Source organism: Pomacea canaliculata, linkage group LG9 (assembly GCF_003073045.1).
Source record: "Pomacea canaliculata isolate SZHN2017 linkage group LG9, ASM307304v1, whole genome shotgun sequence".
NCBI lineage: Eukaryota > Metazoa > Mollusca > Gastropoda > Architaenioglossa > Ampullariidae > Pomacea > Pomacea canaliculata.
Genome location: NC_037598.1, coordinates 10,149,226 through 10,161,327, shown reverse-complemented (window position 1 = coordinate 10,161,327; position 12,102 = coordinate 10,149,226). Strand labels below are relative to the sequence as shown.

General features: G+C 40.2%; 1 protein-coding gene and 1 long non-coding RNA gene across 2 annotated transcripts in view; both read right to left on the bottom strand.

The window, feature by feature from the left end:
- LOC112572410 (universal stress protein A-like protein) overlaps window positions 1–4,828 on the bottom strand; it is a 29,348-nt gene extending 24,520 nt beyond the window's left edge. The window contains exon 1 of the mRNA XM_025252080.1: window positions 4,349–4,828. The gene's annotated coding sequence lies outside the window, so the exon portion shown is untranslated. The remainder of the gene's footprint in view (window positions 1–4,348) is intronic.
- A 41-nt stretch (window positions 4,829–4,869) lies between these two features.
- LOC112572411 lies at window positions 4,870–8,265 on the bottom strand. The gene is made up of 4 exons (XR_003100989.1): window positions 7,134–8,265; window positions 6,582–6,835; window positions 6,111–6,232; window positions 4,870–5,856 (listed from the first exon to the last, which is right to left on the bottom strand). It is a non-coding gene; the product is annotated as an uncharacterized LOC112572411 (long non-coding RNA).
- Between the last annotated feature and the right edge of the window lie 3,837 nt (window positions 8,266–12,102).

Sequence of the window (12,102 nt, the reverse complement as noted above, 5' to 3'; positions counted from 1 at the left end):
CTTCGACAGAGTAAATACAAAACCTGTATTTCAGAGCTCAGAGCTCGCTATATTCATGTCAAGGGAATATTGCCCGTGGTGTAGCCTATAATGCCAGTGTTTGCAGTCAGCTCTGAGCAGATGAGTTCACTTCCAACTTTCTGTCTTTTTATTAGTCAGCCGATTCTTCTACCTCTTCCCTCCGTTCAGCCAACCACCCAGCCACCCAACCACCACTGGACACACACAGTGCCGCACACAAACGGGTGGCAATACTCTCTTAGCGATGTTATTACTATCACAATGTAGAAAACCTCGCTCACACTTTGACACCATCATGTTGGCTGAAGGAAAGCGTGGTGAGGACAAAGATGCTTCGGTTACACGTCAACGGACCGAAAAATCACCCCCAGAATTAAGTTTCCCGAAATGGAGGAAACTATTGATCTCAACGTAGACGACTTCTCGCGAGGTAATCTCTTGAAAGGAAGATTTGTGACAGTTGGCGTTGATGTCGATGGTGGAAATAGGCCAGTAGATCTTCTTTACACCCTCAGTATGATTGACTGTTGCTGTATTAATGTAAAATATCTTTTTTTAACAAAACACTAAAATATTATTATGCTTGTCTGAATGGATGTAAGTATTTATTAATCGATGTATTCAAATGTGTTTTATAGGTTTTCTCGCATCTTCATAAATATGAGTTTATGGTCCTGTCTGGTGCGATTTTTAAAAGTCTTTGATTATATCGGCCGACTGTTGTAAAATTGATTGGAACCACGTGGTATTAACAGGACAAGTGTTTCCTTCTGGAGCTTCTCCAAGATCGCAGGTGTCGGGTTTTGATCGATTGCGGTTCCTAAGAGCCTGTCAAACACAGTTTTGGCTTCTTGCATTGACAACAGACATTTTCTACCGACCACTCCCCACGACATGGGTAGAAGCAGTGCAGTTGCTAAGACGCCAGGGAGTGCTGGAGGCGGCTGGTCCAAAGAGAACAACAAAAACTGGAAGATCGAGGAATGTTGACACATAGCACCAGGCACATGCAATGCAGAAGAAAGCAGACGAAAGGGAGATAAATCCAACTCTCAGACTATTTCACCGGAGTTACGTGTCATGGCGAGTGGAATTAAGAGGGCCTGGTGTTTTATGCCCATTGAATTCTGAGAACTAGCTACAGCGCCATCTTGTCTCTGAGAGAGATAAGACGCACGTGGAATGTAAACGGTTCCTTAACTTCATATCGTTTATACTTCCTTTCTTCGTTCGATTGAGTAATTAGCCGAGATTTCGTCAACAGCTGGAGCTTCCATGGATTTCTGTGTGGATGTGTAATCGTGTTTAAACCTTAACACCGTCAGGTAGATACGAAAAGACAGGGAGAAATGAGAGCATAGTAGAGAGAAACAAAACAGACAGGCAGGGGGTAGCTGAGAAATTACAACGAAGGCTCAATTATTATCCGCTCAGACAAATAATAATTTCAACGTAGGTAGATATTTGCTGTGCAACTACAACAGCTGGTCTCTTAATAATTACAGTGATTATCCACCATTGCGTTCCTGCCGGATCCATTTTATAAAACATCATCGTCGTCGTCGTCGTCGTCTTGACCATGATCATAATTACGGTATAATTTTTGGATCACACATTTAACTCGACATTTTTGTGGGCGGTTCTTCCACCTACATAGACTAAACCTCTTCTGTCCTCTCTTAGTGTCGCAGTAAAGGTCACGGTGTCTTTTGAACTTTAAGAACAAGTTCAATGAACTTTATGTTTGCGTTACCTAGTTTCTAGTTTCTTCCCCAGGGGTGGGCTGCATACATGTATGTGTCTGTTTTCGTGCAATAAAAGTGCCCAAAAGATCACATGAAGAGGAAAGGAAATACGGGCTGTCATACTATCCAGCCTCGGAGGTAGCTGCTCACTAGTGATACTTGCGAACGACAGGTAAGGTTTGAATGGGATTCTGTTGAACCATAGCAAGAGCGCAATAGAAATGTATATTCTACCATTGACAGAAAAAAACTTGCCTTGGTTTTTTTTTTAAGTACCTATCACTTACTTTTACTTCCACTGGTAATGACAGCCACTATTGTGCACTCGTTTTACCTCACTGCTTCACCGACAAGCAAGTGTACTTGTTAGTACAGCTACTCAAAACATAATTCTAGATCCTCAATAATCTTCAGAACAGCTTTTACATGTTCCTATCAGGTTTTTTCCCAGTAAATATTTCTTTAGGTTGAGATTTGTTATTTTTGTGGGTCAGATAATTTTCAGATTAGTTTTTCATTAATTTTCTCCGTCAATATAACAAACAACGTGGCTGCTACAAAGCTACGTGTTTATAATTTGTTGTTGTTGTTGATCACGTGAACAAAAACGCTTTCTTAATGTGATGATTCAAATTGTGATGTGGAGGGCAAGGTTGCCATGTGTGGGGACAGTTTCCAATGATTTAAGGGCTGCATTGCTCCTCTGGTATCAAAGTCCAGCCGGCCTGTCGCTGTTATGAAGCTGTGGAGACATTATTGGGCTTTTGTTTTGTCTAATTCCATTGAAAAACAGTCGGGGGCAGACTATCCACAGTTCTCTGGTTTCATTTCAGTCGCCTCTGATTCTGCGACCTTTGAGATTTGGAGATGCGTGCAGAATTTGCTTTTTTAACATGATGGGAGAAGACACGTGTCCCTATTGCAGGAATCTCATGTCACCGTGCTTGGCAGAAATAAAAACTGTTTACGATCCCTGTCGTTGATGTTTTGACAAAAATACAAACCAGCTACAGAGAACTTTCGCAAGTTTTATTGAACAGACTTCTGCAAAGCTAAAGTTGTAGTTTTGAGACATTATTACTTTATTCGGCTGTTTGTTTACTTATTTTATTTGTTCTTTCTTCGCCCTACCTTCAGTTTTTTGTTTGTGTTTTTTACTTTTCTTTAGTTTATCTTGTTTGCTTTTTTCTTTCCATTGCTTTCTTCCTGTCTTTGGTTGTTTATTTATTTATTTCGTTTTCTCAATCTCCTTCCTCTGGCTGCTTAGTAGTTTTTCTCTTGCGTGTCTGTCTTAAAAAATCCACACAGACTGTAAAATTAGGATGTATATGATCATTAAAAGCAGATTCGAGTCTAATAACATGAACCTGGGATGAAAAAAAACCGTTTTTGCTAATTCACCATTGCTGAGCAAAAGGACCCCTCAGCTACAATATCAGTGACATGATGAGCTATTCAGGGAAAATGAGAGGAGAGACTAGTGATCCGTGTGTATTTGAGAGCCTTCGGCGAAGGAAAGAAGAGGCAAATTCATAAAAGATGAAAGAAGCACAAGGTTGGATGTTCCTGCGCTCTCTCCTATCGCCTGTGTGATGTACTGCAGGTTTGGCCGCCTCTTGCACCACTCATCCTAACTGATGCTCTGGACTCTGTAAACGATGAAGGTCTGCGCCAAACGCGAAAGGTCTGACGCATGCGCCTTAGTCTTGCTCCTCATTAAGGGACCAGAATAAGTGGTGTGCACATTATCTGTGTGATCCGAGCATGAGAAAAAAACCCGCTTAGAGATTCTCAAGATGCTTCCTCTATTTTCCGATTTTCTCTCTCTCTCTCTTTTTTCTTTTTGCATAATCGCCTTTTCTCATCTTCTCCATCTCTCTCTCTCTCTCTCTGTTAATTATACTAATTCTGATGCAATTTGTCTTCTTGGACAAGCATAAATTTTACATCTTTTTTTTTTCTTAGTCCCCAGCTGTAATATTAACTCGAAGAAAGCTAATTTATTTGATGTAGACGGAGTCTCGCCATTCTAATCTCTTTCCTACTCCATGTAAACAACCTGCCGTCAGCCATGCTCTTGGTTTATTTCTTTAGCTAATAAAACGACAAGAAGCCTAATGGCTCCATATTTCTAAGGCGTCTTCAATGTTTTAGTTTAGTTATATTTTATGTATCCAATTTCGATAGGATAATATCTTATTAATGAATATTTCATCCTGGTGTATGAACAAATTATCCCAGGATGACACATCTGGAAATGTAGCTGATATTCTTATATCTGTTTCGTGTTCATTGTTTTTCTTTTTCACTCCCTAATACACTCTCATTAACGATTTGTGTCAAAAAAGGGAAGTAAGCAAACTAGGGAAGGGAATAATTAAAAGAAATGATAGATGGAAAGGTATAACAAATGAATGAATAACTTTCAAAGTAAAGCTTTCGTTCACAAATTCACTATTTTCCTCACAACTCAGTAATCAGTAATAATGCAAATGAAACAACTCTTTTAGAACCTTTTTCTGTTAAGAGAAAAAGCTCTCATACTGAGAGGAGAATAGACTGGTGATTATAAACAAACTCACATTTCCACACGCATTAACTCCTTCCTGCTTTCCTCCTGCGATCCTCCGTGCAGCAACAACAAGCGGCCTGACATCCGTCCGGTGCTATCGGTATTACAGAACCAGAAATAGAATGAGGCACTTGGCGGTCCAGCCTCCCCCACGCCACTGTAAATACACCATCACCAGCGATCTGCCCGTGGTAGTCGTCGTGGTAGTGGCGCCGTGTGTGACGTCACGCACAGTCAGTCGTTTATCAATAAACTTGTTTGGCTGCCTGTCACACAACTACACGCCGGATCGATGTCGTGTCCAAGAAGATTTTGTGGATTTGTAAGCTGGGATCAGTGTTTCAGATCATACGGTGGTCGTGGTCAGGAAGATGAGACCCGCTTTAGGGGTCGTTGTTCATCGGCGATGCCAGTTCTCTACATCGCAAGAAAATATTTCTGTAGAGATAGGTTGGAGTAAATAAGGAAAGAGGCTGAAAGAAAAAAAAGGATAGATGAAAAGGATAGGGATGAAGAGAAGAAGGGAGAAAATAAAGAAAAGACAACTCCCAAGTGTTTGAAGCGAAGTACACTCCTTCCTCGGAATCCTCTTTTAAACGCTTTGCTGCAAAGGTTCTGGAGTTTCACCATCGATTTACTTGGTGAGAGGATGTGCCATGGGGGAAGCTGAGCAATTGAGAAGCAACCTTTGCCGCTCGTGCCCTGGCAAGAGGCCTGAGGCGTGCGCTCCAAGCGGGGCTGAGAACGAAGCGGGAGGCAAAAACCGAGAGAGGAAATTGTCTTGAGTCGGGTGCCTGTCTTCTTCAGAACGTTTTCTTTCTCTCCGATGAACTGAACGAACACGTAACAGGTAATTGGACTATTTTGGAACTTAATTAGTTTTCTCTACGACGATGCCGCGGGCGATGGGTTTAGGCTCTGCAGGCTCATCCAAGAAGAGATTTTTAGAGCGCGCGCCATGGTACTTCCATTCGTTTGAAAAGCGTGAAAGGGTTGAACGAGTCAAGTGGTTTGTTTCCAAGCAGTGATTGAAATCACAGATCTTTAACACCTTTCCTCTTTCCCTCCACCCATCATGTCTCTCGGTGCTATTTTTAGACTATGCTTGTCGGAGCTGTATCCTGGCCTTACGAGTTATGTACCAAAAAAAAAAACTTTTCCCATGATGCAGCAGTGACAAGAACATCAGCAGCATCAGCAGGAGTTGCAGTTGCAGGACGCTGTGAGAACAAGAACATCGCCAGCGGACCACCACTAAGTACTTTCCATCCTGTCTTCACGCTGCCGGCAGCCAAGGCCTTTATTTGATGTGAGCTTCATTACACATATATTGTAACTGTTTCTTTCGGAACTAACATGAAGCTGGAATTATGGTCCTTGCCTCTGTCTAATATAAGGATCTTCAGTTCTGACAGTGCTAAGAGTTCCGGTTCTGCGAGGTTTCTTTATGACTGAACAAAGACGTGCTCGTTGAATACTGTTTTCTTTTGAAACTGAGGCTTTGATCAGCTCCGATTTCTGAAATAAGATCAATAAGAGTAAGGGACGTTATTTGGAAAACGAACGAAAATAGTTCTTATTGAGTGACAGAGCAATTGAACAGAGGTGATAGAAGATATTGAATACTAGTGACTGGAATAAAAAATGAATTAAAATGTAGCCCACGCAACATCGGACATTTTATAAGAGATTGTATTAACATATTATTTTTTAAATGTTGGGTAAGCGACTAAGACCCTGCAAGCATTGATAAGTAAAGAAAGATGTCAAACCCGTGGTCATGAGCGTGCAGCAGCAAACCATGGTGGCATGATGCCAGCATTCCAATTTGCTGCATCTACTTTTCCATAAATGTACGTCCTGGTGTCGATGTTTCTGTCATCTTTATGGCATCCTGATGCACGTAGTCGGTTTTGTGACAACCAAAATGGACATTAACAGAGTTTGAGGTTCAAAACATACAAAGACCTTTAAAAATAATGAAGTTATTAAGAAACTAGAGTTCTGGGAACTTAAAATAGTTTGTGTTTCTGTATTGTATTGAGTCTTATGGCTACACTTGGTGTTCATGCAAAACTGGAGTTTTTCCATGCTTCGTCGTCCCATCGGCTTTAATAGGTTCAGTTTATTTCACAATAGATGTCTCGCAGCATTACATGTTTTGTTAAAAAGAGACCACAAGTAAAGTAAGAACTTAAAGTTGTTTCGACAGGAAAGAAATCCAGTACTGATAGCTGTGCTACCTGTTCTGGGTCTGTACGTATCTGACGGCGTGGACCTCATCCTGACAGTAGTGGAAGAGGAACTCGTGGGCCGAGGTCTGTGTCTCTCCTCTCAACAAGGGCACCAAGCTCTTGCCGTCCATGACGCGGTCGCCTGGCAACGGCACGTACAACAGGTCAGCGATGGTGGGGGCGATGTCCATCTGACTGACCGGTTCGTCGATGACCTGGCCTGCGGACAATACCAGGCACCCGGAAAGCTCCCTCTGGAGACCCTTGAGATTTGGTTCCGAAAGAAAGACGTGTATTTTAAGTGTGGTGGCATACATTAAAAAAATCTAATAATATAAATGAATAATTTTTAGTATGCTAAAATTAAAAGACATCCTGCAACACTCTGGAAGGAAATGGAGAAACGTAGGGGTGGGTGGGAGAAATTAGACCGGCATATGGTAGAGACCAATCATAGAAGAGAGCAATTTAATTTACTTAAATTTAAAAAATTTAAAAATATATAAAAGAATGTGTTTTCCTTGTCCTGATCCCTGCTAGCTCTTGCGTCACGTAACTCACATCTGAAAGGTCCGTTATAGCCTCCGACCTGCCGGCCCATCCAGTCCTTGATATTCAAGCAGGCTCCGTGATCAGAAAAGTAAAGTCGTAAAGTAGACGACAGTGTCACGTGACAGTCCCAAGCTGGAGTCCAGCACCTCCACCACCCGTCCAACGCCCCAGTCCGTCACGACGTCCCCGTAAGGGCCGTACCGCGAGCGACCTCTGAACTCCGGTGCCGTTGCTAAGGCATCGTGCACGTGCAGCCAGAATACCACGAGCAGAAAGGGCTGGCCGTCTGTCTGATCATGAACGTGTATTTATGGACTGATGTCTGTATGCCGCGACTCACTCTCGGCCTCTTGCGAAGTGATCCGCGGTCAGTCTCGGCGAACCTGAGGTCAGTCGTACTTCCGGAAGACAGCGCGAAAATGGAATGTAATGAGACGTTTGATATCAACAATATAATTACCGTAAGTGTATTGCTTGTTTGCACTATTAACCAAACTTGTATCTATTTAGAAAAAGTATTTGCTTCACTAGTCTGAAATCTTTTGTATGAAATAATAAATACTCAACCCGTTTATCTCAGACATGAACACCACTGCAATACATGTATATGGGGCAAAGCCAATTATATAAGATGGTGACACAAATTCTATAGAAATGTACTACCAGGCAATATACACAAGCAAAACAAATAATACAGGCTGGTAAAAAATGTAAGAGACGTGCACACCATGTGGGAAAAAAGTCCCATGAGATGCAGCAAATAGAACAGGTTGGTGGTACAGAAATACTCGAAGTAGGAATGTAGACACTGCATAATAAACACTACCATGCAGGGTAAAGTAAATTATTGAAATCAGTGACAGAATCTAAGTACCATGTGTTAAGAACATCTTGGTAAGAATAAAAAATAGCACTAACGCACAAGAGTCATCCTTCTGTAGGATCTGAGTATGTTATGGGATTCACTACACTGGCATTATTACAGGTTATCTTAGCATTGAATGATTTCATTACATTTGTCTCATTTATATATATACTTTCAGAGGATGAAATTCTTGAAAAAGTCCAGTTTCTGGATGACTGTTGTGCCATGCATGTACGATTAGGAGACTGGTGCATACTCTTCGAGTATTCCTCCTACCTACATTTGATCATCCCAGAAGAGGATCGCAGTGTCCCTTGTTGCAGGCTGCATCACACAATGACGGTAATCTTAAGAAAAATCTCTCTAACACGCTTACTAGTCTATCTTGATGCTTACTACATGTGTATGTGTTGCTTTGGCATCATGTTCTATCTGCCCTTTGTACAAAAAACTTTGTTTCATTGTACTATTTTACTCTTACTTCCTCATGGAGCTACATGTATGAAAGTTACAGGTCAATGTGTGCATGTAGGTGCAGCAGTTCAAAATATGAAGTAATTTTGGAATAAAGAAGAGATATAAAGTTTGTAAACTTGTTTTATTTTAGAAAAAATAATAAGTAGCTTGCAAAGTAAATATTATTCATATGCAGATGGTATCAAAATTGAAAACTAATTACATACTGCCCCAATATCTATAAATTTCTCACATGAACACCACATTAAGTCTGTTACTGACCAGTCAGATCCACATTTGACATATTATATACTGTTCTAAATAAGCAAGGAAGGATGAGATCCAAAATCTCCAACATTTTCACACTCCCAGTACCAAATCTCAAATATTTTAAAACCCCCTTGGCCAACTGCCAAATCTCATAAAAGTTTATTTCACTGAATTTAAGAACCACCCATAAACAAAGAATGTTCTGATGCTGTCACTATGGCTTGTTTCTTGCACTTACCTTCATCTCAGCAGAAAATTCTGCACAGCAAATGGTGTTCTCGAGAAATTTGTTGCAATTACAAATTTCTTCATGTTAACCATCTGAACCAGCTCTCTTCCTTCCAGTTCCTCCTGGAAGTGGAACTGGACAGCTGCCACTTCCTCAGCCTTCCATTGGCTTTTCTTTACTACATTCAGAAAACAACAGAAATCAAAGCATTTCCATATTGGACCAAGTCAACACATCTCTCATACAGAAAGAAATAAGCATTATAAATTTTTAACCCTGACCCACATGAGATTTAAGATACCAGGATATTACATGCTAGTTTACCAAGTAACATAAGATCAGATAAGTAACAACATAATGTGTAAAATGCTTGTTTCCTAACCTGCTCCACTTGTAGCTGACTTGTCAGCAGTTTTGTGACCCTTAGACATGGCTGTACAATAAGACCCCCCAAAAAATAAATAACTGAAATGAGAATTCCTTAAATATTTTTTCAAGAAATATACAAGCTCAAAAAGGATTTCATGTACCACAGCTGATTCTGACACAATAATGAGAGCTTATATTGCTCTTGATCAGGTTTTCAAGTAACATGAATATTAAACAGTACTTCAAAGAAGAAAAAAAAAACTACTACTTAATAATAATGATATGTTTCTTTGTATAGCACTTTTCCCCACCGTGTAAGGTGGGCTCAAAGCACTAGGCATGACTGTCCACAGTTCATGTAGCTTCTTTCATAGAAGCTACAGTAATATGGGAGAAAAGTTTCATGTTGTACTTCTTGCACAAAGTGTCAAAGGCACAATTTTTGTATGCATGTATACTGTAAACTGACCATTGGCATCAGGCACTCCAGTTGTCTCCACATTGGTCCTGAGGGAGGGCTGTACCTCTCTGATTGTAAATAAAGAAAAACACAAAATGTACTCCATGTGATCATTGTAAACATTAATAGCTGTTGCAAATTTGCTATGACTGTGCTTGTAATCTTAGTCTTGACTGATCAAGGTCATGTCGAAAATACATACACATTTCCAGGAACATCTGTACTCTCCTGGGGGGTTGGGGCAACACTGTCTTCTGTTCCTGGGGAGGTAGTGTCCAAGTGTGTCACCTCACTGAGCAGACATAAAGAGATGATGATTTCTGCCATGTCTGTACAAGGATTTTGTTTTTGTGCAGCACACACAACACTGAATGCCATTGCATTCAATATAATACTGCTCTGTAAGCAGCTGCACTATTATTCTAGATTGCAGTAGAGAAACTGCCTGATCACAGCACACAATGAGTTTGCTACATATGCCAAACTTCTACAACAATCTCAGCTCTTCACAACTGATGATACATTTTCATTTCAGTTCAGTTTTTATTTGGACATTGACCTCTGGGTGCTGCCAGCATGACAATCAACCAGTTGCTGTCCTTCACCCCCTACAAGCAGTTTTACCACTTCCTGGACATCTTCTAGAGTTGTGCTGTTTGATGTTACTGGCAGATTAGTTGTTCTTAATCCTATAATGTACTTGACATAATCCAAATGCCATTTTCATCATGTAACATTTTGCTAAAATCTTGAGTGCATTCTTAGTCATGACAAGAAAGGTTTTGTGATATCTAAAATACATACGCAACAACAGAGACATTGCCATTCCTCTGTGGGGACACTGAAGCACAGGAGCCTGTCAAGTGCTGCCACAGAGACTCCAATCTGAGCATAAAAAAAGAACGCATATCTTTTTACCAGATTTTACAACAAATATCTTCATATATTAAGAATATCTATGTGCACAACAAGTTATTTTTAATTTTTTTCTAGCACTGTATCATATGTTGGATATATTAATAACAGCAGTATACTCTAGTTTGTATTTATGTGCAAACCAGAAGAGAACATTTCCACTTTACATTACCTGATAGCAACAGTTGTGTCCTCTCCTGATGCCACATTTTCTGATAAGGTTTCCAAGAACAAAATGCACAGAATTAGTCATATGAAATTCATACATTTTGTTTCTACAAAAAGCACAATTTCTATGTTAATTTCATGATCTTGGCAATTTAATATGCTAGCAACAATAACAACAAAAACAAATAGTGAATTACCTTGCCTGAATCGTGTTCATTTTTAGTTTACTCTTTTGGGCAAGTATGGTTTTCAGTGCAGGCAAGCCATAGCTGAAGGGTTCCTTGAAAGGAACACCATCTGGCAGACCTGTCACAGCTAGCTCTGGTACGATCTTATGTTTTTTGTCCGGGAAATTTCCCCTCCTTCCTTTTTAAATTGTCTTTTTTCTTCCTCCTGCAACCTAGCCCACTCGCCTGGCATGCGTGCGAGAAAGACAGCTCTCGCTAGAAATAAACAATGCAACCTATACAGTATCAAACAATACATATTTATACTAGAGCAATCATTACTACCATTATAACTATTTCTTTTAGAGCATGCATTGAAACAGGCATTCGATGCACACCATAAATATTTCAGCAATTTTATTCTGTAGCATAGCTCTGCTAATCTGCTACACACATCATATTTTCATCAACAAGTGTATGCTATTCTTCTGATCAGTTGAAATGTCTACATCAACTGGACTAACTCTAAAGCAAGCATTTGCCATAACCATAACTGTCGTTTGGATCCAGCTCCATGTCGCTGCAAAAATAAGGGGGCTCCTTTTTACACATGAATTAAAGCGCTTCATGCTTTAGTTTAAAAAAATGCATTTATAAAGGTCTCCAGTAACGTATTAACTTACTTTCACCAGGCATACGTGTCCCTGCATGTTTTAGTAAAATGGCTCAAAGCCGTTGTTCGCTTTTGTCCAATTATCTGAAAACTAAAGTCCCAAAGCACTGAGGTCAGTGGCTACAACAAGTCTCACCCACCTTTATCAGTCTTTATTCGTAATGCAACACGTGAGGATATAAATGCTTGTAAATCCATGTCTCGGCAGCTTTTATTCAGGGATTTACGGTGATGTAGCATTATAGTTTCAAGGTAATTAAAAAACCCAGTTCCCAGATCCCCCTCAATAAAGATCACATTTACCTTCTTGTCAATTCTAGATTTCACAGCTACAAAAATCTACATTACGAAAAGGAGATCCATGATCTATGTGACAACAACATGGCGCAGTGATCTGACATAGTGC